The sequence below is a fragment of the Pseudophryne corroboree genome, chromosome 1, assembly GCF_028390025.1.
Source record: "Pseudophryne corroboree isolate aPseCor3 chromosome 1, aPseCor3.hap2, whole genome shotgun sequence".
Lineage (NCBI taxonomy): Eukaryota > Metazoa > Chordata > Amphibia > Anura > Myobatrachidae > Pseudophryne > Pseudophryne corroboree.
The window spans coordinates 1,109,620,447-1,109,644,213 of NC_086444.1; positions in this window are offsets into that span (position 1 = coordinate 1,109,620,447).

Sequence of the window (23,767 nt, forward strand, 5' to 3'; positions counted from 1 at the left end):
CATTTTTATCTATATTATATATATTTCTAACAAGCACTTACAGCACTTCTTCTGCACATATTCACTTTATTGCAAACTTTGCACAATAATAGCACCAAGTCACTTTTTAAGAGCAGTATATTGACACACTGTCTTGCATATACGTACAAACTCCACACCAATGCCTGGACGGATGGGAACGGAGAATCAGTACGAGTAAGGAATATCCAGATGCAAAGACACCCTAAATAAGGCGAACGTTCTACGTATGTCTGGTACGCATATTTTAATTACCACTTAAGGATTTACAACGTATTATTCACGAACACTGAAGGCGCAACCGATTTACCACTAGAGCATATATATATATAAAATTAAAAAATGTAACATGCTGCACATCATATATATATATATATATATATAAAATTAAAAAATGTAACATGCTGCACATCATGGTGATTATACTAGTATTATCTACTATGGAGATAATTATAAATATTTTATAGTACATTGGAAAAAATGTTGTACAATGGTATTTTCAACAGTTGTCCATGTTTTATCAATCAGTATAAAACATAGCATGTCTTCTGTGGAAGTTTTGATCAGTACGATTGTGGGTAATGAAAGACTTTTCCAGGGCTGAAGGAAAGTTCTAAAATGAATGTTTCTATTTTAATTAAATTAAATGTATTTCCCATTAGAATCGTGTCACCCATGTCACATAGGCTACAAAATGGGGCACCAACTGGTCCTAGAGCTACAGCGCTTAAGTCTGGTACACATAGGAGTTTCTGCACCATATACACAGCATGACCAGATTGAGTAAGATGTTCATTTCCAGATGAGCATCCAGAAAGGTAGTTGCCGACCCAGTGAACATCTGCAAGAAATATTTCATAGTTATCAAAACCAACATGAAGGGTGATGGAGAGACCAAATGCATACAAGAGAGAATAATATCGTCAAACTTGATCTCAGAATTCAAACACATTGACAGTGTATTTTCCCAAATCTTTTACTTTGGGTGCAATGGTAGATGAATCTTTGACACAATTCAGGAACGTCTTCTGTATTTTATGCATTGGTAATGATTTTCTGGGTGGTTGAATGCTAAAATGCATAGCATCAGTTCAAGTTAAGTGTGTGCAGTTTTGTGGGTGAACAGAGTACTGTGCACACCAGCAGTTATTGTGTAAGCAATAACCAGTCTAGTAACTTAACCGTGCTCTGTGGTTTAAGTGAATCTAAACCATTCTGCTCTGTGGTGAATGTACAGCTGTAGTCACTATTACAATGGTTAGATCAGCAATGGAGCAGAGCCTGTTGCATAGTAGGTGCGTAGACAGCCTACTATGTAACTGTCTTACCAGCCAGTAACTGTCTTCTCTTTGGAAATAGATGTTTTATCGGGCTGAAGTTGCAGGTCTCAGGAGCAAAGAGGAGGGTGTCCATCATCCACTATGTCGCTCATGCAAAGTGGCAAGATGGCACCATGCATGCGCAGATACACTATCAGTGGCCATCTTGGTTAGGCAATGAAGTTTCCCCAGAGAAGACATATTGTTGCAGACTTCTCAGTAGCACACTCTATTTATAATAGCTCCCACTAGCAATGTGTCTATTTGTTCACTTGCCCCCATCCACTTGTGGATCCTAGTGTTATTGCTACTGCTAAATGCACATTAGTGAGAGAAAAGTGAGTGCTGTGCTGGGATAGTGTCTTATGGGTGACAAATCTGTCATCATATACTGTTGAGGAACTATGCAGCCTAACATTGTGTAAAATCCATGTCCATGCTTGTCTTTTAGTGAGCTTGTCACATCTCCAAGCCCACTTACATGCAAACAGATAGAAGCTGCAACTTGAAATCAGGGACAGCTCTAGGCCTACTAGCACCCTGAGCCGAAGGCGTATATGTCTGTGAAAGTGGGCATGGTCTTGCAACTTTATATTATATCAAACTACAGATATATATATTTCACATAGCCCCCTCTACACACACACACACACAATTAGCAGTGTTACACATAACGCCCACAGTATAGTGTCAGATATACATAACGTTCCAGTATAGTGCCAGCAGGGTCGGCTCCAGGCATGTTCCAATAGAGTGGTCGCACACGGCACCACCCATAAAGAGTGCCATGAGCTCATGCCGCCATATTGGAGCCTGCCTGGAGCCAGGTCCTGCAGTAGCACAGCAGCGTCCGTCCCAGGCTGCCTCCCTAGCACTAACAGCAGTGGCTGTGTGTGATGACAAGGGAGGGGGATTGCTGTGGGCAGGACAAAGCTAAACTATTCTGTGTGCGCTGTGCCAGCATCTGATGTCAGATCCCAGTGCCACACAGTGGGCACAGAGTAGCTTAGCTTTTGTTCACCCACAGCACTCCCCCTCATTGGCACAGCCACTGATAGAACCCAGTAGGCGGATCACAGGACGGATGCTGTTGCAGACTCAGTGTGCAGCTGTGGCCGAATACACTTGACACATGCGGGGGCAAGTGTATCTGGCACTCTGGGAGGCACATTTATCTGGCACTCTGGGGGGCACATTTATCTGGTACTCTGGGGGGCACATTTATCTGGCACTCGGGGGGGCACGTGTATCTGGCACACTGGGGGGCACGTGAATCTGGCACACTGGGGGCATATTAAGTGTATCTGGCACTGTGGGGACACGTGTATCTGACAATGTGGGGGGCATATTATGTGTATCTGGCACTGTGGGAGCACATGTGTATCTGACAATGTTGGGGGCATATTATGTGCATCTGACACTGTGGGGGCAAATGTGTAGCTGGCACTGTGGGGGCACATGTATATGACAGTGTGGGGGGCATATTACAGTATGTGTATCTGGCAACTGTGGGGAAATATAATGTGTATCTAGCACTTTGGGGGCATATAAAGTGTATCTGGAAGTGTTGACGCATATAATTTGTATCTGGCACTGCACTACTGGGGACACATGTCTATCTGGCACTTCTGGGGGAATATTATATGTGTCTGGCACTATGGGGGCATATAATGTGTATCTGGCACTGTGGGGGCATATAATGTGTATCTGGCACTGCTGGGGGCATATAATGTGTATCTGGCACTGTGGGAGCATATCATGTGTATCTGGCACTGTGGGGGCATATCATGTGTATCTGGCACTGTGAGGGCATATAAAGTGTATCTGGAACGGTTGAGGCATATAATGTGTATCTGGCATTGCACTGCTGGGACATATAATGTGTATATGGCACTGTGGGGGCATATAATGTGTATCTGGCACTGTGGGGGCATATAATGTGTATCTGGCACTGCACTGCTGGGGCATATGTGTATCTGGCACTGTGGGGGCATATAATGTGTATCTGGCACTGCACTGCAGGGGGCATATGTGTATCTGGGACTGCACTGCTGGGGCATATGTGTATCTGGCACTGGTGAGAGTATATAATGTGTATCTGGCACTACTGGGGGTGTATGTGTATTTAGCACTACTGGGGGCGTATGTGTATCCGGCACTGCACACTATACTGGAGACAATATGTGTAAAGTACACTACTTTGGGCGTTATGTGTAAGGCTGCTAATTGTGTGCGTAGAGGGGTGTGAAAATATATTTTTAGTCTGATAATATAAAGTTGAGAGACCACGCCCACTTTTCCAGGAGCCATGTGCCTTCAGAGCACAAGGGGGTGGGGAACTTTGAAATTTTCTCGCTCAGGGTGCTAGTAGGCCTGAAGCCGGCCCTGAGTTCCAGATACACATAATGACCTCAGTAGAGTGCCAGATACACATAATGAAACCAGTAGTGCATTGCCAGATACACATACACCCCCAGTAGTGCCAGATACACATTACATTACTGTGCTTTGCAAAATAACATTACAGTAAATTGCAAATAGGTGATTACTGTATATTTACACATTTTAGCCTCTGCAGCCTATCAAATATACATATATTTTACAGAATATCGTTTGGGATTTTTAACATGTACTTTAAAAATAAACATACAGTGTATATAATTTATTAGACAGAAATTTAAAACTATTTCTAATTTAGAAATTCTGTTATATAATTGTGATGGCTACAGTTTTTAATGAAGAAACAAATAACTAATTTTGCTACCAGGTCTAATTCTAGGATCCTGTCCGCAAACAAGTAGCTATCAGCAATGTGTAGAAATGTAGGGCTGTGCAGTGCCAAATGCACAGAGCCCTAGGATGTAGCCACTCCATACACCAACTGGAGTGACTTGAAGAGGTGACAGGCATTGATGTTGAAAATAATTAGGAGGATTAACAGAGATTTGTTAGTGTGGTTAGTGCTAGATATTTACACAGCTGCAGTGCACAAAAGACCTACAATATATAAACAAGGAAGACGTATTGGTTTAAATGTTATTTGTTAATAATGCAATTTCAAATTGTAAGGCAAACATATTGTTAATGTAGTTAAACTGTTTTAGTAAACAATATATTTTAAGGAGCAGTTTATTGCCCATGTGCTGTCAGAAATCTGCATTTTGCTTCATGTCACTTACCGGTGCTCTGATGTGCTGGCCTCCGGAGGTCACATCCTCAGCCTGGCAGCATGTTCCATGATTGCCTGCAATGTGCAGAGACTCTCTCCAGTGTGTACCCCGCTTGCCATACAACGTGTACCCCGATGTATTCCCACCATCTCCTGAGTATGGGTGCTGCCATGACACCTGCAGTCAGCTGACTTGGTGCTATCCACTCCTGAGCGCTTGAGTACTCACATGACTTGATTCTCCAATTCCTGCTGACCAGGGGGTATGTAGCCAGAGTTCCTGCTCAGCATCACTGCATTGAGCAACATGTCACATCCTGTGAACAGGAGGCTCCTGTCCAGTCTCCTGTCTTCAGAGATTCCCCTGTGTCAGTGCTCTGTGAAACTACAGGCACCAGCCATCCAGTTCAGTTGCTGCTCCATCTACAGTCTGCTCCTACAATCACTTGTAGTAAGAGACTCTCTCCAGGTGCTGCATATCATACTCACCTGTTTGTTACTACTCTGCATCAGCACTGTGCTATTCAATCTGCACTAAAGCATCCTGCTTAAAGTACAGCTTTCTCCTGCAATAACCAGACCCGGTTCTGTTGTTGTATACAAGCATTGACTGCGTAGCTATGTTGCAAGTATCTATCAGTTTCTAGGCTGATCATCTGTATTACCAATTGCGTGTATAATCCTGTTTTAAGTTACCATTGGTTTCCAGGCCGATTAGCTTTATTATCAATTGCCTATACAAATCCTGTTTCAAGTTACCATCTGTTTCAAGGCCGATAATCATCTGTTCCTGTTCTCCATTGGTTCCCAGGCCAATCATCATCATTGCTCCTGCTTACCATCGGTTTCCAGGCTGATCATCTTTTGCTCCCAGTTACCATCGGTTCCCAGACCAAACTATCTCTAAATGAGTAGTATCAGCTTCCATACTGAATCATATGTTTACATTTTCATTGTTCCAGTTACTTATGTTTCCTGTGTGCATTCAATAAATACCATTTGCGCACATGCACAGGAACTTACTTAAGCCTCCTCATTTCCTCCATCACACCACCACTGACCCACTAGTGCCCCCTCCGGGAAAAGACCTAAACACAGACCTGACATGTGTTATTTATGAATGCAGTACACAATCCTTAGTAGATTCTAAATAAGCACCACTTTTCCATAGCAGCACCTGCTATAGGTCTATGTATTCAAGTATTTAATCAAGTGTTATATTCAAGTGTTTGATCTTAACATGCATCCAAGTGAACATATTCATGTAAACGTGATTTATTTCTGGTTGTATGTGTTTTGCTGTGCACATTCAAATGTATCCAGCTCTGCATGAACTTGTATACCTGTAAATCCTTTTTTCCTCTATATATGTGTTTCCATGCTTTGGGGTACTGATGACAAGGGGAGGAGGTCAGAGATTCATAGAGACAGCCAGCCCATGTAAAAAATAATGACAGTTTTATCAGTAGACCTACTGTAATTGTCAAGCATGTAACAAGTAGTTGATTCAAAAACCTTGCATATATTATTTAGAGATTCTGACAGAATAACCGGAAAGCAATGGATACCATTTTCTACAAAAGCGCTTAAGACCATGTTCAAAATCAAACAGAGAATCCCGTCTATCCAGATATAAATGGTCCAGTAGAGCAGACCGTAATTCCCTCAGAGAGAGGGGAAAATTCTTAACCCCTTTATTTAGGATAACTTTCTTGGCTAAGGTTCCTATAAAAGTGAATAAGGGAACAATGGGGGTCATTCCGAGTTGCTCGTAGCTGTGCTAAATTTAGCACAGCTACAATCTTCTTCCCTGACATGCGGGGGGACGCCCAGCACAGGGCTAGTCCGCCCCGCATGTCAGTGCTGCCCCTCCCCCCTTGCAGAAGTGCAATGGCATCGCACAGCGGCGATGCCTTTGCACTTCAAGAATAGCTCCTGACCAGCGCAGCTTTAGCGTGCTGGCCGTGAGCTACTTATCACTCCCCAGGCTGCAGCGGTTGCGTGTGATGTCATGCAGCCGCTGTGGCCAGCCCCCCATTCGGTCCGGCCACGCCTGCGTTGGTTGGACCAAACCCACGAAACGGCAGCCAAATACCGCCATTCCGCCCCCTCCTGACCAGTGATCGCCTCTGCCTTTCAATCAGGCAGAGGCAATCTTATCCCTGCTAAGGCCTTCGGCCATCTTGCATGCTCCGGAGCACTATGGCGCCGGCGCATGCACAGCAGGGACCCATTCGCTCTGCTGCTTTAAAACGCAGCGAGCAACGGGTCAGAATAACCCCCAATGTTGTCAATGGAGTCATGAGATCCCAATACATCTAAATGAGCAAACATGAGAGGAATAGGTGAAAATTGGAGTAGTGTCTGAAAGGTTTGATGAATGAAATTTAGCATTTAGTACCAGAAATTTTTTTATTGTTGGACACGACCAAAAAGCATGAGTAAAAAAAATCTGCTCCATAAAGCATTTGAGCATTGACCAGTGTATTATGGCACCATATAATTTCTGTGGTTTGGAGAAATATAGGCACTATGCAAAGTCTTAGAGTGGATTTCTTGGAGCTTCGTGAAGGTGAATGATTTTAAAACTTTTTGTCTGTAGAGGAGACGATAGTTGAGAAATTCTGTAGACCATTTGTTCTGCAAATTAGAACATAACTTCAAGGAATCAGAATACAAGCATCTAATACAATGTAAGGTTATATTAAGTAAGAGAGATTCTAAAGGGTTAGATTTAGCAGTAACAAAGGGTAAGGCATTGGATAGTTCAGAGTTTATATAGTGATAAACCTGTAAGTACATAAAAAAAGTGCTTGCGAGGTACAGTAAGGAGAATTTTTTCACTAAGTTGTTGGGAAGTCATAAGAATCCCCCTGGGTAAAATACATTGCATATGGCTAAAATGCATTTGTATTTCCATGTATGATACCACACATTTTAAAGAAAAACCCAGTTTCTAAGAATAGCACAAAAAAAACAAGTTACATGAGCTTCAATTATTGCAAAGGAATATGTAGATTTACTATGGGAATGCAGTCAATATAGTAACATAGTAACATAGTATCTGAGGTTGAAAAAAGACAATTGTCCATCGAGTTCAACCTATTTGTGGTCTCCTATGCATGATGATTTGACTAAAATTTCTGACTGATGCTGCTGTCAGCCGTTGCATTTTATCCCTATTTATAGTAACTATAATGCATGACTATGCACCATACCCCTGGATATCCTTATCCATTAGGAATTTATCTAACCCATTCTTAAAGGTGTTGACAGATTCCGCCATTACAACTCCCTCGGGCAGGGAATTCCAAACACGTATTGTCCTTACCGTGAAAAAGCCTTTATGCCGTATTGTTCGAAATCTCCTCTCCTCTAACCTGAGCGAGTGTCCACGAGTCCTCTGTGTTGATCTAACCAAAAACAGGTCCCGCGCAAGCTCTGTGTATTATCCCCTTATATATTTGTAGATGTTGATCATATCCCCTCTTAGTCTCCGCTTTTCCAATGTAAACATGCCTAGTCTTTAAAGCCTTTCCTTGTATTCCATCGTCTCCATGCCCTTAATTAGTTTGGTCGCCCTCCTCTACCTTTTCTAGCTCCAGGATATCCTTTTTGTAGTACGGTGCTCAGAGTTGTACACAGTATTCAAGGTGTGGCCTCACTAGTGATTTATATAACGGGAGTATAATACTCTCGTCCCTAGCATCAATACCCCGTTTTATGCATGCTAATATCTTATTAGCCTTCTTTGCTTCAGTTCTACTTTGGGTACTACTGCTTAGCTTGCTATCTATGAGGACACCTAAGTCCTTTTCCAGTACAGAATCCCCTAATTTTGCCCCATTTAGTAGGTAGGTGTAATTTTTGTTCTTGTTACCACATTGCATTACCTTACACTTGTCTGTGTTGAAGCGCATTCTCCATTTGGCTGCCCATGCTTCTAATTTAACTAAGTCGTTCTGAAGAGACTCGGCATCCTCGGTATTTATAGCCTTACACAATTTGGTATCATTTGGTATCATCTGCAAAAATTGACACTATGCTCTCTAGACCTACTGTTAGGTCGTTAATGAAAATATTGAACAATAGCAGTCCTAATACTGAGCCTTGCGGCACACCACTTAGCACTTCAGTCCAAGTTGAAAAAGATCCATTAACCACAACGCGCTGCTCCCTATTATCTAACCAATTTTTGACCCAAGTGCATATTGTGCTTCCTAGCTCTGATTCTTGTAGCTTGTAGATAAGTCTCATGTGTGATACAGTATCGAACGCTTTGGCAAAGTCTAAAAAGATTACATCCACGTCTTTACCCTGATCTAGGTTTGCGCTTACTGTTTCATAAAAGCCAAGTAAGTTGGTTTGACAGGATCTGTCCTTCATAAACCCATGTTGATTCCTTTTAATGACCTTATTGACTTCAAGGAACTTCTGAATACTATCTCTTAGAATACCTTCCAATACTTTCCCCACTATAGATGTAAGACTAACTGGTCTATAATTACCTGGTTCAGCTTTACTTCCCTTTTTGAATATAGGCACTACTTCCGCTATACGCCAGTCTTTGGGAACCATACCTGATATAACTGAATCCTTAAAGATCAAAGACAGCGGTTTTGCCAGTTCAGAGTGAAGCTCCATTAGAACCCTTGGGTGAATACCATTGGGCCCTGGTGATTTATTAATCTTTAAATGTTTTAATCGGTCACAGACTACTTCCTAGCTTAAATAAGTACCTATCAGTGGGATATTCTCATTATTGAGATTGTGTGTCAGTCCCTGAATTGGGTCATCTCTAGTGAATACTGTTGAAAAAAACTCATTTAGTGTGTCCGCTATGTCATTATCATTTTTGCTTAAGACTCCCAACTTGTCTTTTAAAGGGCCTATACTCTCCTTCTTTAATCTCTTGCTATTAATGTATTTAAAGATTTTTTTGGGATTCGCTTTGCTTTCCTTTGCTACTAGTTTTTCAGTTTCTACTTTAGCCGCTCTTATTTCCTTTTTGCAAATTTTGTTACATTCCTTATAGTGCTGAAATGACTCTGCTTCCCCGTCAGATTTGTATTTTTTAAATGCTCGCCTTTTCTTGCCCATAAGTTCCTTAATCTTTTTGTTAAGCTTTTTGTTATAACTGCAGTGGGATTCTGATGGTCAGAATCCTGGCAGATCCCAGAGGTAAGTACCAGGGTTGGGGATAGGGTTAGGCTCTAGGGAGAGGGTTAGGCTGCAGGCGTGGAGAAGGTTAGGATTAGGCTGCAAGGGGTGGTGGTGGTGGTGGAGGTTAGGGTTATGCTGTGGGAGAGAAGCATCAGGGTTAGGCTGTGAGAGGGGAAGGTTAGGGTTAGGCTGTTGGAGGGGTGAGTTAGGGGTAGAGGTAAGGTGAAATACTTAGCCAGAAATCATCTGGATTCTGGTGTCGGTCTTATGACTGTTGGGATTTTGTACCAAACACTTATTATGTTCTACACTCACCTAATAATTTTTGTAAAATAGGTTTATCTCTTTAAGCCAGAACATGGGTGGAATGGTAATGGTTTTGAAGCTCAAAAATATGCATTTCATTCCTGTTGTACAAGTGATGAAGGATTTACATCAACTGCCTCTAATGCAGTTAGAAACTCAGCAATGTTATAAATTTGCTGCTTTCAGAGTGTATGGTAAAAAAAAGTGCGTATAGTTACCAGTGTGTAGAGTTGTGTGCCTGCTTACTATCAGTACATTTAATCTTGATCTCGTCAGTGCACACCTTCACCAGCCTATACTACAGCAGGTGCAAAAGCTAGAACTGGATTCAGGCATATCTATACTTATTGTATATACAAATCTGCATAGCTGTAGTTCTGTCATCTGTTTGGAACATTGCTAACATGAGGGTGCTGCTTTACAGCCCAATTCCACCTTCAGTCATAAGTGAGATGCAGACTGAAATGTGTGCAGCCCAGTACTGCAATACATCCTAGTATCACCTCTTCAGTCATAAGTGAGAATCAAACTTTAAAGTGTGCTACTTCCCATCACCCATACTTGTGTGCACAGTTCCAGGGCATGCTGAGCCTGAAAACACACAAAATAGACTTTGCAGGTGTGCCAATGCTCAACTCATGAGCCATTCATACCGTAACTTCACAGTTCTGCATTATAAAAGATTCCAGGAATTAGACCAGTCAGGGTCAGGAAGCGAGCTGAGAAAATCGTGGCAGATATGCAGCACCCAGGTCACAAACTGTTTGAACGGCTTCCATCAAGCAGATGCTACAGGTCCATTCCCGCGAGGTCGACCAGATCCATTAAAAGCTTGTTCCCACTAGCTGTCCACCAGCTGAACAATATATAAAAAGGCTAACATGTATAATATATCTAATATGTCGAGTCTATTGTACCGTTGCAATGTGCAGTATGAACTCATGCATGTAATGTATGCAACGTTTTTCCCCCCTTCTTACGCTATGTATTCCCCTTTCATGTTGCTGCTTGGCGATGCACTGTACCGCAAAAATTCCTAGTGTACGTGAGAACACCTGTCCAATAAAGCTGATTCTGATATCATACATGTTGCTGTCCAATCACAGCATTCTTCATTCGCTCCTCATTGTCATAACAATATCTCACTGTAGGATATAAAATAAAATGTGCTGTAGTGCTACTTTACACGGGTGTGATTGAAACAAGACGGTACAGCATGATTACGGAGTTAGTTGGACATTTGACACAACTCATACAAACTATTAAGCACATGTAGAAAAAAAATTGTATTACAGGATGTCATAACTCACAGGACAAAATAGTGTCGTTTACAATATTAGTTGCAAATCAAAAATAAATTAGTCATTTCAACATAGAATACATATAAAAAAACATTCAGGCACCAATAATAAATAATATTGTAGATCTGTGGTAAATGTTTACTCTGGATTGACTGACGCTTCAGTCCAGGGTCACTGATCCCAGTAAAAAGAAAACTAACAAACACCAAATAATGAAGCACTTTATATCCAGAGTTAATTATACACAAAGACATTTATTACAATTACTCATAAACATACATTACACTCGGACAGTGATACAATAAGGATTATAAAAAGTCATAAATTTACTTCAATCACTATTGCCACCATGAACCTCTGAAAACATGCAAGATATAATTTAGTAGCAGTCGTTTTTAAGTCACAGCAATCTGTTAGTAAAGCAAAACACACAAGAATAGCTGTTTAGCTATGGAAAATTCCAGTTCATTAATACGTAGTATATCAGTTCCATGCAGCCATATTTTAAGCCATGCAGCACACAAAGTAGAGTGTGTGAGTTACTGCTTAAGCTATGGAAAATGCAATTCCTTTAGGTGTAACTGTGGGAAGCAATGGAGTCTGCTGCCACCTGGCTCCTTCTCTGTAGGGGGCACCCCTCCTCCCATTCCGTGTTCTGTTCCGTGTTCAGCAACACCATTCAATCAAGTTCATTGACATCCGCCGCTAGCTCTTCCACTGCTGAGTCCCCTCCCCCCACCTTACAAGTCACACCCTCTTTATTATAGATGCACATTTTAAAAATTAGTTTTATGATAAGAACTTACCTTTGTTAAAACTCTTTCTGTGAGGTACACTGGGCTCCACAAGGATTGGACAATGGAGTGTAGAGTAGAATCTTGATCCGAGGCACCAACAGGCTCAAAGCTTTGACTGTTCCCAGAATGCACAGCGCCGCCTCCTATATCACCCCGCCTCCCAGCACAGGAGCTCAGTTTTTAGTTAACCAGCCCAATGCAGTAGCAGGAAAAGAGACGACAATGGTTAGTATCCACATACACCACACTCTCACAATAGGAGAAGTATCAGCGGCTAATGCCATACCAACCCAAAGAAGCTAAGTGCGTCAGGGTGGGCGCCTTGTGGAGCCCAGTGTACCTCGCAGAAAGAGTTTTAACAAAGGTAAGTTCTTACCATAAAACTCATTTTCTGCTGCGGGGTACACTGGGCTCCACAAGGATTGGACAATGGGGATGTCCTAAAGCAGTTCCTTATGGGAGGGGACGCACTGTAGCGGGCAGAAGAACCCGGCGTCCAAAGGAAGCATCCTGGAAAGCGGCAGTATCGAAGGCATAGAACCTTATGAACGTGTTCCCTGAGGACCACGTAGCCGCCTTGCACAATTGATAAAGAGTCGCACCACGTTGGGCCGCCCAAGAAGGTCCAACAGACAGAGTAGAATTGGCCGTAATGTGATCAGGATCAGAGAGACCAGCCTTCACATAAGCATGTGCAATCGCCATTCTAATCCATCTGGCCAGAGTTTGCTTGAGAGCAGGCCAGCCATGTTTGTGAAATCCAAACAAAACAAAGAAAGAATCAGATTTTCGAATAGAAGCAGTTCTCTTTACATAGATACGGAGAGCCCGTACCACATCCAAAGACCGCTCTTTGGGAGACAAATCAGGAGAGACAAAGGACGGAACCACAATCTCCTGATTAAGGTGGAGCGAAGAAACCACCTTAGGTAAATATCCGGGACGAGTCCTAAGAATCGCCCTGTCACAGTGAAAAATCAGATATGGGGAACTACAAGACAAGGCACCCAGATCCGACACTCTTCTAGCAGAGGCAATAGCCAGCAAGAACCCCACCTTAAGGGAAAGCCACTTTAGGTCAGCTGAACCAAGAGGTTCAAATAGAGGCTCCTGCAACGCCTCCAAAACCACCGACAAGTCCCAAGGAGCCACAGGCGGGACATAGGGAGGTTGGATATACAACACACCCTGAGTGAAAGTATGAACATCAGGTAAAGTCGCAATTTTTCTCTGAAACCACACCAACAAGGCAGAAATATGAACCTTGAGGGAGGCCAGACGCAGGCCTAAATCTAGGCCTTGCTGCAGAAAAGCCAAAGTTTGGTTGTACTAAACTTGGAAGCGTCATAATTGTTAGATGCGCACCAAACAAAGTAGGAATGCTAGACCCTATGATAAATCCGAGCAGAAGCCGGTTTCCGGGCCTGCAACATAGTTTTAATGACTCCTTCAGAAAACCCTTTAGCACTCAAGACGGAAGCTTAAAGAGCCACGCCGTAAAAGATAGCCGGGCTAGGTCCTGGTAGACACAGGGGCCCTGAACGAGGAGGTCTGGGCGTTGTGGAAGTAGAATTGGACGCTCTGACGATAGGCCCTGCAGGTCTGAGAACCAGTGCCATCTGGGCCACGCTGGAGCTATGAGAAGCATATTTCCTTTTTCTTGCTAGAACTTCCGAATTACCCTGGGCAGGAGTGACACCGGAGGGAACACATACGGCAGCCGAAACCTTCACGGCACCGCCAGTGCATCCACGAATGCTGCTTGAGGATCCCTTGTCCTTGCTCCGAAGACCGGAATCTTGTGATTGTGTCGAGACGCCATCAGATCCACGTCTGGAAGACCCCACTTTTCCACGAGGAGTTGAAACACTTCTGGATGGAGGCCCCACTCGCCAGCATGCACGTCCTGACAACTGAGAAAGTCCGCTTCCCAATTCAGGACTCCCGGAATGAATATTGCCGATATGGCCGGTAGATGGCGTTCCGCCCAACGTAGAATCCGTGAGACTTCCTTCATTGCCAAATGGCTTCGAGTGCCGCCTTGATGATTTATGAAAGCCACTGTGGTGGCGTTGCAACAGATAAAATGTTTATAGCCTTGCGCTGTAATATAGGCTGCTAGTTCCAAATCAATGGAGTTCACCCTCAAGAACTCCCAAAATACAAATGGATACAAAAGAAGATATAAACTAGCGCTGCTGATGTCTTAACAAATTAAAACAATCTAAAACGTTAATGAAAGCGTCTGCCTGAAATGCTTCATGTACTCGAACTGAACATAGAAACATAGAAACATAGAAACATAGAATTTGTCGGCAGATAAGGACCACTTGGCCCATCTAGTCTGCCCCCTTTTTTTTTTTTTTTTAATCTCAAACCTTAATTGATCCTTATTTCTTTGTAAGGATATCCTTATGTCTATCCCATGCATGTTTAAATTGCTCTACTGTCTTAGCCTCTACCACCTCTGATGGGAGGCTATTCCACTTGTCCACTACCCTTTCTGTGAAGTAATTTTTCCGCAAATTTCCCCTGAACCTCCCCCCCTCCAGTCTCAGTGCATGTCCTCGTGTCCTATTGCTTCTCTTCATTTGGAGAATGTTTCCCTCCTGGACTTTGTTAAAACCCTTGATATATTTGAAAGTTTCTATCATGTCCCCCCTTTCCCTTCTCTGCTCCAAACTATACATATTGAGATTTCTTAGTCTTTCTGGGTATGTTTTGTGATGTAGGCCATGCACCATTTTAGTTGCCCTTCTTTGTACAGTTTCTAATGTATTAATATCCTTTTGAAGATATGGCCTCCAGAATTGAACACAGTATTCTAGATGAGGCCGTACCAATGACCTATACAGTGGCATTATTAGTTCTTTCTTTCTGCTGCTGATTCCTCTCCCAATGCAGCCAAGCATCTGACTAGCCTTCCTCATTGCTTTGTTACATTGCTTACCTGCCTTAAGTCATCTGAAATAGTGACTCCTAGATCCCTTTCCTCCTCAGTAGTTTCCAATATAGTGCCATTAATACTATATTTAGCCTTTGGATTTTTGAGACCCAAGTGCATGATTTAGCATTTTTTGGCATTAAACTGTAATTGCCACACTCTTGACCATTCCTCTAGTCTACCTAGATCCTCAATCATTTGTTTTACCCCACCTGGTGTGTCTACCCTGTTGCATACCTTTGTGTCATCTGCAAAAAGGCATACTTTCCCTTTAATGCCATTTGCAATGCCACCAATAAAGATATTAAAAAGCACTGGTCCAAGTACAGATCCCCGGGGTACTCCACTGGTAACATTTCCCTCCTGTGAATGCACTCCATTTACCACACCTCTCAGTTTTCTATCCTTCAACCAAGATCTTATCCATTCAATAATCCTAATATCCAATCCCAAACTTTCAAGTTTATTTAGAAGTCTGCGATGTGGAACAGTGTCAAAAGCCTTACTAAAGTCTAGATAAGCTATATCCATGGCTCCACCTTTATCCATCACACGAATCCACCTTTATCCATCAGAACGAATCCACGTAATTGGAGAGACACTCACATAGAAATTCAGTCTTGCATTCATGTAAGGGTATCTTTAATATTGATAGCAGAATACCAGATTATTTTTTTCAAAGACAGCGGGTAATTGGAATCACATTTACATTAAAATTCAGTCTCGAGTGCACTGAAAGGTTTCTTTTTCCATCCCCTATTCACTGCAGACAGGAGGCTGATAGACCGATGTAGTTAAAAACATACACAGGTTTATTCATAAAAATTGGCAAACATGGATTCCATAAAAATTCAACTGGTATTCTGCTATCAATATTAAAGATACCCTTACGTGAATGCGAGACTGAATTTCTATGTGAGTGTCTCTCCAATTACGTGGATTCGGTTCGAGTACATGAAGCATTTCAGGTAGAGGCTTTCATTAACGTTTTAGATTGTTTTAATTTGTTAAAACATCAGCAGCGCTAGTTTGTATCTTCTTTTGTATCCACGGTGGTGGCGTTGTCCGACTGTACTTGAACAGGACGGTTCTGAATTAAATGCTGGGCCAGGTTCAACGCATCGAAGACCGCCCGCAATTCCAGAATGTTGATCGAGAGGAGAGATTCCTCCTTGGTCCACCGACCCAGAAGGGAGTGTTGCTCCAGCACTGCGCCCCAACCTCTTAGACTGGCATCTGTCGTCAACAGGACCCAGTTGGATATCCAGAAGGGACGACCCCTGCACAATTGTTGGTCCCGGAGCCACCAGTGTAGCAACAGACGTACCTCCGGAGTCAAGAAGATCATTTGAGATCTGATCCGGTGAGGCAGGCCTTCCCACTTGGCTAGAATCAGCCTCTGGAGGGGGCGAGAATGGAATTAAGTATGCTCCATTATGTCGAATGCTGATACCATTAGGCACAGCACCTGCATTGCCGAATGTATCGACACTTGCGGACGAGAAAGGAAGCAATGAATCCTGTCCTGAATCTTCAGTCTTCAGGACTTTCTCCTGAGACAAGAACAACGTCTGGTTGTGAGTGTCCAATAACGCTCCCAGGTGCACCATGCTCTGAGCAGGGACCAGGGAGGATTTCTTCTAGTTGATGAGCCACCCGTGGGCTTGTAGAAACCGGACCGTCATATCCAGATGACGCAGGAGAAGATCTGGGGAATTTGCCAGGATTAACAAGTCATCCAGGTACGGCAGTATCCTGACCCCTTGACGGCGGAGTACCACCGTCATCACCGCCATAAATTTGGTGAAGACTCGCGGAGCCGTTGTTAAACCAAAAGGTAACGCCCGAAACTGGTAATGTAGGTTGCCAATAGCGAACCTCAGGTATTGTTGATGTGACACTGCTATAGGAATATGCAGGTAAGCATCCTGTATGTCCAGGGAGACCATGTACTCCCCAGGTTCCAAGGACAGAACTATAGAGCGAAGGGTTTCCATACGGAACTTGGAAACCTTCACAAACCTGTTCAATGCCTTGAGGTTGAGAATGGGCCAGGAGGACCCATTCGGTTTCGGGACTAGAAACAGCGGAGAATAGTACCCCCGGCCCCTCTGAACAAGAGGCACCTGTACTACGAATTCTGCATCCAGGAGGGTCTGTACCATTGAGTGTAGAGTTTTTGCCTTTGTCTGGTCCAAAGGTACGTCTGTCTGGCAAAATCAAAGAGGGGGTCAGTATTTGAAATCTATGGCATAACCTCGAGTGACGACTTCCCGTACACAGGCATCTGAAGTGGTCTTCAACCATTCTTGGGTATACCCTAGAAGCCGGCCCCCCACCCTGGGATCCCCCAGGGGTAGGCCCACCCCGTCATGCGGCAGGCTTATCGGTCTTTTGGGCTTCGGCTTACCAGGTTTATGGTACGCCTGACCTTTTGCTTTACCTGAAGGACGAAAGGGGCGAAAGGACGTGCCTTTGGCCTTCGACACAGAAGGAGCTGTATTAGGCAGACAGGCAGTTTTGGCAGTAGCCAAGTCAGACACTATCTTATTTAAATCCTCCCCAAACAGAATATCTCCCTTGAAAGGGAGTACTTAAAGGGTTTTTCTAGAGTCCAGATCCACAGACCAGGATCTCAGCCACAATATCCGGCGAGCCAGGACTGACGTAGTAGAGGCCTTGGCTGCTAGGATACCGGCATCAGAAGCCGCCTCTTTAATATATTGAGAAGCTGTGACAATATATGTCAAGCATTGTCTAGCATGGTCAGAAGAGATTTCAGCTTCTAACTCCGAGGCCCATGCTTCAATAGCCTCTGCAGCCCATGTAGCTGCAATAGTGGGCCTTTGTGCAGCACCCGTGAGGGTGTAAATCGCTTTCAGACAACCCTCCACACGTTTATCCGTAGGCTCTGTTAGAGACATGACGGTAGTGACAGGTAGAGCTGAGGAAACCACCATCCTAGTCACATGTGAGTCTACTGGAGGAGGCGTTTCCCAATTTTTAGACAGCTCTGGCACGAGGGGATAGCGAGCCAGCATCTTCTTTTGAGGCACAAACTTCGTACCCGGGTTTTCCCAGGGTTCCTGACATATCTACTAGGTGGTCAGAGTGAGGTAAAACTTGCTTAACCACCTTCTGACGCTTGAACCTATCTGGTTTCTTAGGAGGGACGGATGGCTCGGGATCATCCGTAATCTGCAGAATTAACTTAATAGCCTCCAAAAGATCAGGAACATCCACATGTGAACTACCCTTCCCATCAGCCGTATCTGAGTCAGAACCTGAGGGGTCAGTATATGTGCCGTCTTCATCAGACGAGGTGTCAGTGACAGCATTGGATTGTGAGGAGATAAGCGCTCGCTTAGAGGACCTCTTGGACTTAGGCAAGCGTTGGTCAGACTTTTTAGTAGTCAAGGACTGGTTCAACTTCTTTAATTGAGCAGATAAATCGTCCGCCCACGGCGGGTTAGCTGCAGGGACCACATACGGTTGTACCGGCATTGGGGGTCCCATAGCGGGAGATAGTTTATGAACTAGCGTATGCAGAAGCGTGGAAAAAGCAGCCCACGGTGGGTCAGTATGTGCCTCCATTGCCACAGTCCCACTGGGGGGCAAGGAACCCTCAGAACCAGAGCCCACAGCTGCTATATTCTCCTCATATGGCCCCGTGGCATCAGCAACACCGGCAGTGTGTTCAGCCCCAGAACCGTTACCCTCAGAAGCAGACATGATATAACTTGCAGTATGAGGTTAACACAGTACAATTATCAGCAGCACTATACCTCTGAACCCAAACCACTGCGCAGTGTAGTCAGCACTAGCAGAGATAAAGGAGAGATATGGTGACTAAATCACAGAGAAAAATACGTAATAAAGTATATATTATATAACACCTGACGCACCAAGCCCCCTCAGGTTATGGAATATAGGGATAGCAGGTTTAGTGAAAGACACGAAATGGACACCACTCAGCTATCAAATGCACACACAGAAAGTCACAGTTTGTACAATGCAGAGGTTATTACTGACAATAATACTGCACTGGACTAGCTTACAAAGCTATATAACAATAGATATAACAGTACACAGTAAGAACTGGATGTATATCACAGGGTAATTGTACTATAAAACCCTGACTAAGTGCACTCTTTCTTAACTATCACTGTCTAAAAAGGCCGGTAGAATACTTAAGTGTCATGTAAAGGCACATCGCTGACAACCAGGCGGCTTTACATAGGAGGATTTGCTCAAGCAGTCCCAGGAACAGTGAGCTGAGGAATAATGGTGCCGCAGACACTGACAGGGAGTGAGGAAAAGACAGATATACAGCTCCAGGGCGGGAACACTTGCTAGAAATGGCGCCCTGGGGCTGGGGGAGGGGCTTCATGTCTAAGCCTTATCCCCTCTGCTGACAAAATCACCGGGTACTGTGGGCGATATAAGAATTGGTTTAGAGAGAAAACCTGACCTGCGCCCATGCCCTGGTGATCTAGTGGGATCGCCTGTACTGCCACAGTGTCCACCGCCAGCGCGCGCGGCCCGCCTCCCACTGACCGCGCCGGATCGCAATAAAGACGGGGTCCCGCAAGCTGGACCCACTTACCACCTCCCGAAGCGCGGCCACGCGATCCTGGAGAGCCCCCGCCGTGTGTGTCTAACGTGAAGAAAACCGGAGCCTCCGCTATAGGTACCCCGGCAACCAGGGCTCGGGAGTGTACAGCGCTGCTGGGGAGAGCTGGAGTTGCAGCAGTGAATGTCACAAGACATTTACCACCGCTGCCCTTGAAGTCTTCACTTTTTACCTCATAAAAAGCTTTTCTTAGGGCTGCTTGGAGCAGCCCCTCTGTTAAGTGCCTGCTTACTGCAGCACCAACTTACAAAACTGAGCTCCTGTGCTGGGAGGCGGGGTGATATAGGAGGCGGCGCTGTGCATTCTGGGAACAGTCAAAGCTTTGAGCCTGTTGGTGCCTCGGATCAAGATCCTATTCTATACCCCATTGTCCAATCCTTGTGGAGCCCAGTGTACCCCACAGCAGAAAGTGTCATACCGAGGATTAGAACCCACAACCTATTACACTGGAAGCAGACACCTTACTGATGAAGATATTTGCTCCTGTATAGGAAGCCAGATAATTATTACTATATGAAGTTACTTCTCTGACAATTACAAGTAACTTCATATATTTAGAATTCTCAGGCTTCCTGTACAGGAGAAAAATTCTCAATTAGTAAGGTGCTTAGATTTAGACTGTAACCTGGTCAATATTTAACTGTGTGTCCCAAAGTATTCTGCACTGTCCTATGCAGGTACAGAATGCTGTTTTTTGTGATTAGGAGAATTTGGGTAGCTGCTCGACAAAATGGCTGATTGGGGCTTTACATGGGCACAGGGTGCCAGTCATCAGTGACCCTGGGCCCCCAGGAGGGAGGTACAAACTGGGCACTGAGAATAGACATGTGCTGGGGGCATGTGCACTTGTGTATGGGGCATCAATGTCCACTGTTGCTATTTTACACATGGTTTAGGTTTTTTTTTTATTTGTTGTTTGGTAACTACTTCAGAGCAATGATATTGTACACACAATTCTGAAGAAATTTCTGTGTTGGATTGTTTTCTATTGGTTTGATTGGTTATTGCTAATACAGTACTCATTTGTAAAACATTTTTAAACAGAAATTACTGCCGTGTGTTTGTGCCGCTGCTCTAATGCTTAGTTTAGCCAGCCAGGCTTTGGCCAATGTTGGTGAACAATATTGTGAGATGTGAGGTGATCAACATTGACTGGAAATGAGTGGAGATTAATGTTATTGAGGTTAATAATACTGTAGGATCAAAATTACCCCCAAATGCTGTGATTTTAGCTGTTTTAATGTTTTTTGTCTAAAATCATCCAGATCCAAAACCAAAATACAAAAGGGTGGTTTTGGCAAAACCAGCCCAAAACCAAAACATGAGCGAGGAACTAGAACCAAAACCAAAACACAAAACACAAAAAGTGCCCGCCGCACATCTCTAGTTACCTTATACTGGACTGTGCTGTATTTTCTACAGTGCATTGCTGTTATTAATCTGATACATTGTCATGCATGCAGCAGCTAAATTTACTGAATTGAATGAAGGGGCCCAGATGTTGCACTCTCTAATGGTTAGTCAAACCAATGTGGTGGCAGGCCACACCCCCTCAGGAGACTGGCCACACCCCTAAACATGGGCCCCTACCACTGCATTCCCCCGGTGGGCCCTACATGCCCCAGTCCGACACTGGCTGCAAGATGGACAGCGCATTTGGAGTATCCAATACACTTTCTGGAGGTGGGGTTGCTAGGCTACCAGCACACAACTCCGATGAGGTCAGGCAGAGAGGACGTTGTCTGCGTCTTCCCTGAATGGATATTCCTTCCCCACATGTCAGGTTGCTGAGCAACCAGTAAACTACTGATGATGCCATCATGAGGCGCAGCTACACACGTCTCCTGTCATTCCATTCTTTCTCTTCTGGCTGTCTGTGGCGTGGGCTGGAACACAGTCGGGGATATAAGGTAAGCCATATGTTGTGTTCTTTATCTGTTGTAGCCTGATGACGGGACTCTGGGTGCCGAAACGTTGCATTAAACGTATATGATTCTAAAAGTCCTGCAGTGCCGTGGATGATTCTCCCTGTTGGGGATGGGGGGGGGGGGTCTGCAAAGCTGTACATGATTCCCCAAGGGCACGCAGGCAGCGTGTACACTATGTTTGGAGTGCCGATCCAGCCGTCTTCCTATATATATATATATATATATATATATATATATATAAAATCTCATTTGTTCTAAACCTGTGTCAGCTGCTCCTTAGTAATTTATCAGCCAGTGTCAGGTGACTAGTGTACCTTTAAAAGCCATAAGATGTTTGGCAGATACACATTAAACCTAGTGGGCATGTTTGCAGTTATATTATGTGTGATACAGTTGCCAGGTTTTAATGTTTGAGACTCTGTGATAGTGTAGGACCTGCAAGAAGGTGGGGTACCTTGGCGAGCGGTTTGCAGACTTCCGTGCATTGGCCAATTCATATATATTATACTGTGTGTGTATTATAGGCACCAATATTCCATGCAGCCATATTTGAATCCACACAACGCATAAAGCAGAATGTGTTAATGGCGGGAACCAGGGCAGTAACTAGGTGTGTGCCAGTGGTGCCTTAACTACAGCGCACATGCACTGCAGGCACACCATTTGGCAGTACCATCCACATGGCCGCTCTATCTGTGTCACTCACTACTCCCGGTCACCGCCTCCAGCCGCCCGCCTCCTGCCGCTGCAGCCTTTATGTGTTGTGTTCTCATGATGAACTTCCTGCGACACCAGCAGCTTCATCGCTGACCTTCCCAATGGCTACATGACCGATATGCAGCGGAGGGAGCATCCCCATCCACCCCCACCCGAAGGATAGACAGGTGTCCTGGGGCTTCTTCACCTCCATCACCAATGTGGTGAAACAGACCGTGGCCTCGGCCGGCCTGGGGGAGCAAAGATTGGTGAGCCACGGAGTTAGGTCATGCATCCTGCTTATCATTGATGACCCCCACACCGACTGGTGAGTCACCCCAAATTACATGTACCCCCAACAGTGACACTGCCCTCCACCCTATAATTACATATACATTATATGCACCCCCAACACTGAAACATCAGCCCCCTATAATTTTATGTACATTATATCCACCCCTAGCACTGACACATCAGCCCCCCCCTATATTTAGATGTACATTATATGCACCTCTAGCACTGACACATCAGTCCCCCTATATTTTCATGTATATTATGTACAGCACTAGCTCTGACACATAATCCCCTCGATATAATTACATGAACATTAAATGCACCCCTAGCACTGACAGAGTGGCCGTAACTAGGTGTGTGCCAGTGGTGCCTTGCCCACAGGTGCACCATCATGCAACACTACCTGCACGGCCATTCTATCTGAGATACTCACCGCCACCGGTCACTGCCTCCCACCACTTCAACGCTTATGTGGTGTGTGCTCAGCTCCTCTGCTGCTGACAACACCCACTACAAGTTGCACAAGGTAGCTCTGCCAGCACCACCATTTTGCCTTCTCCCAGTCCACGGGCCATCTCAGATGCTCCGACTCCGCCCCCTTGCAGTGTCTCCAGCCAGGGACTTGGGAGAGAAGTGATGACGTCTTTCCCAGCTCAGCTGACTCCCACAATACCTGGCGGCAGGGATGTTTCTTGCCAATTTGGCTCCCAGTGCGAGATTTCAAAATGCGCCCCCCATTGAACTAAAAAAAAAAATGTGTCCCCCTCCCATAGATATAAAAAGAAAAAGCACTCGGCGCGTGCACTCCCAGCAAGGGGGAGTGACCTCATTAAAATGGGCATGGCCTCATCTGAAAAGACTACCTTACACCACAGTTTTTGACCTTGCACCAACAGATCACAGCCACCACAGAGGAAAAAAAAAAAATAATATGTAAAAAAAAAAATCTTATATATATATATAATATATTATAATAAAAAAAATATATATATATATATATTAAACTTAAATGATAAAATATAATATATATTGATAAGGCTATCTATTTATCTTGTTACATTCACAATAAATGGGTAAGAGACTCAGTACGCTATTGGCGTGTGGGGTACCATAAGGGTACGCACTTAGCGTAGCATACGCTCGGCCGTGATCGAGACGCACATGCGACACGCTCGCTCACAGCTTAATGCGTGGTGTCG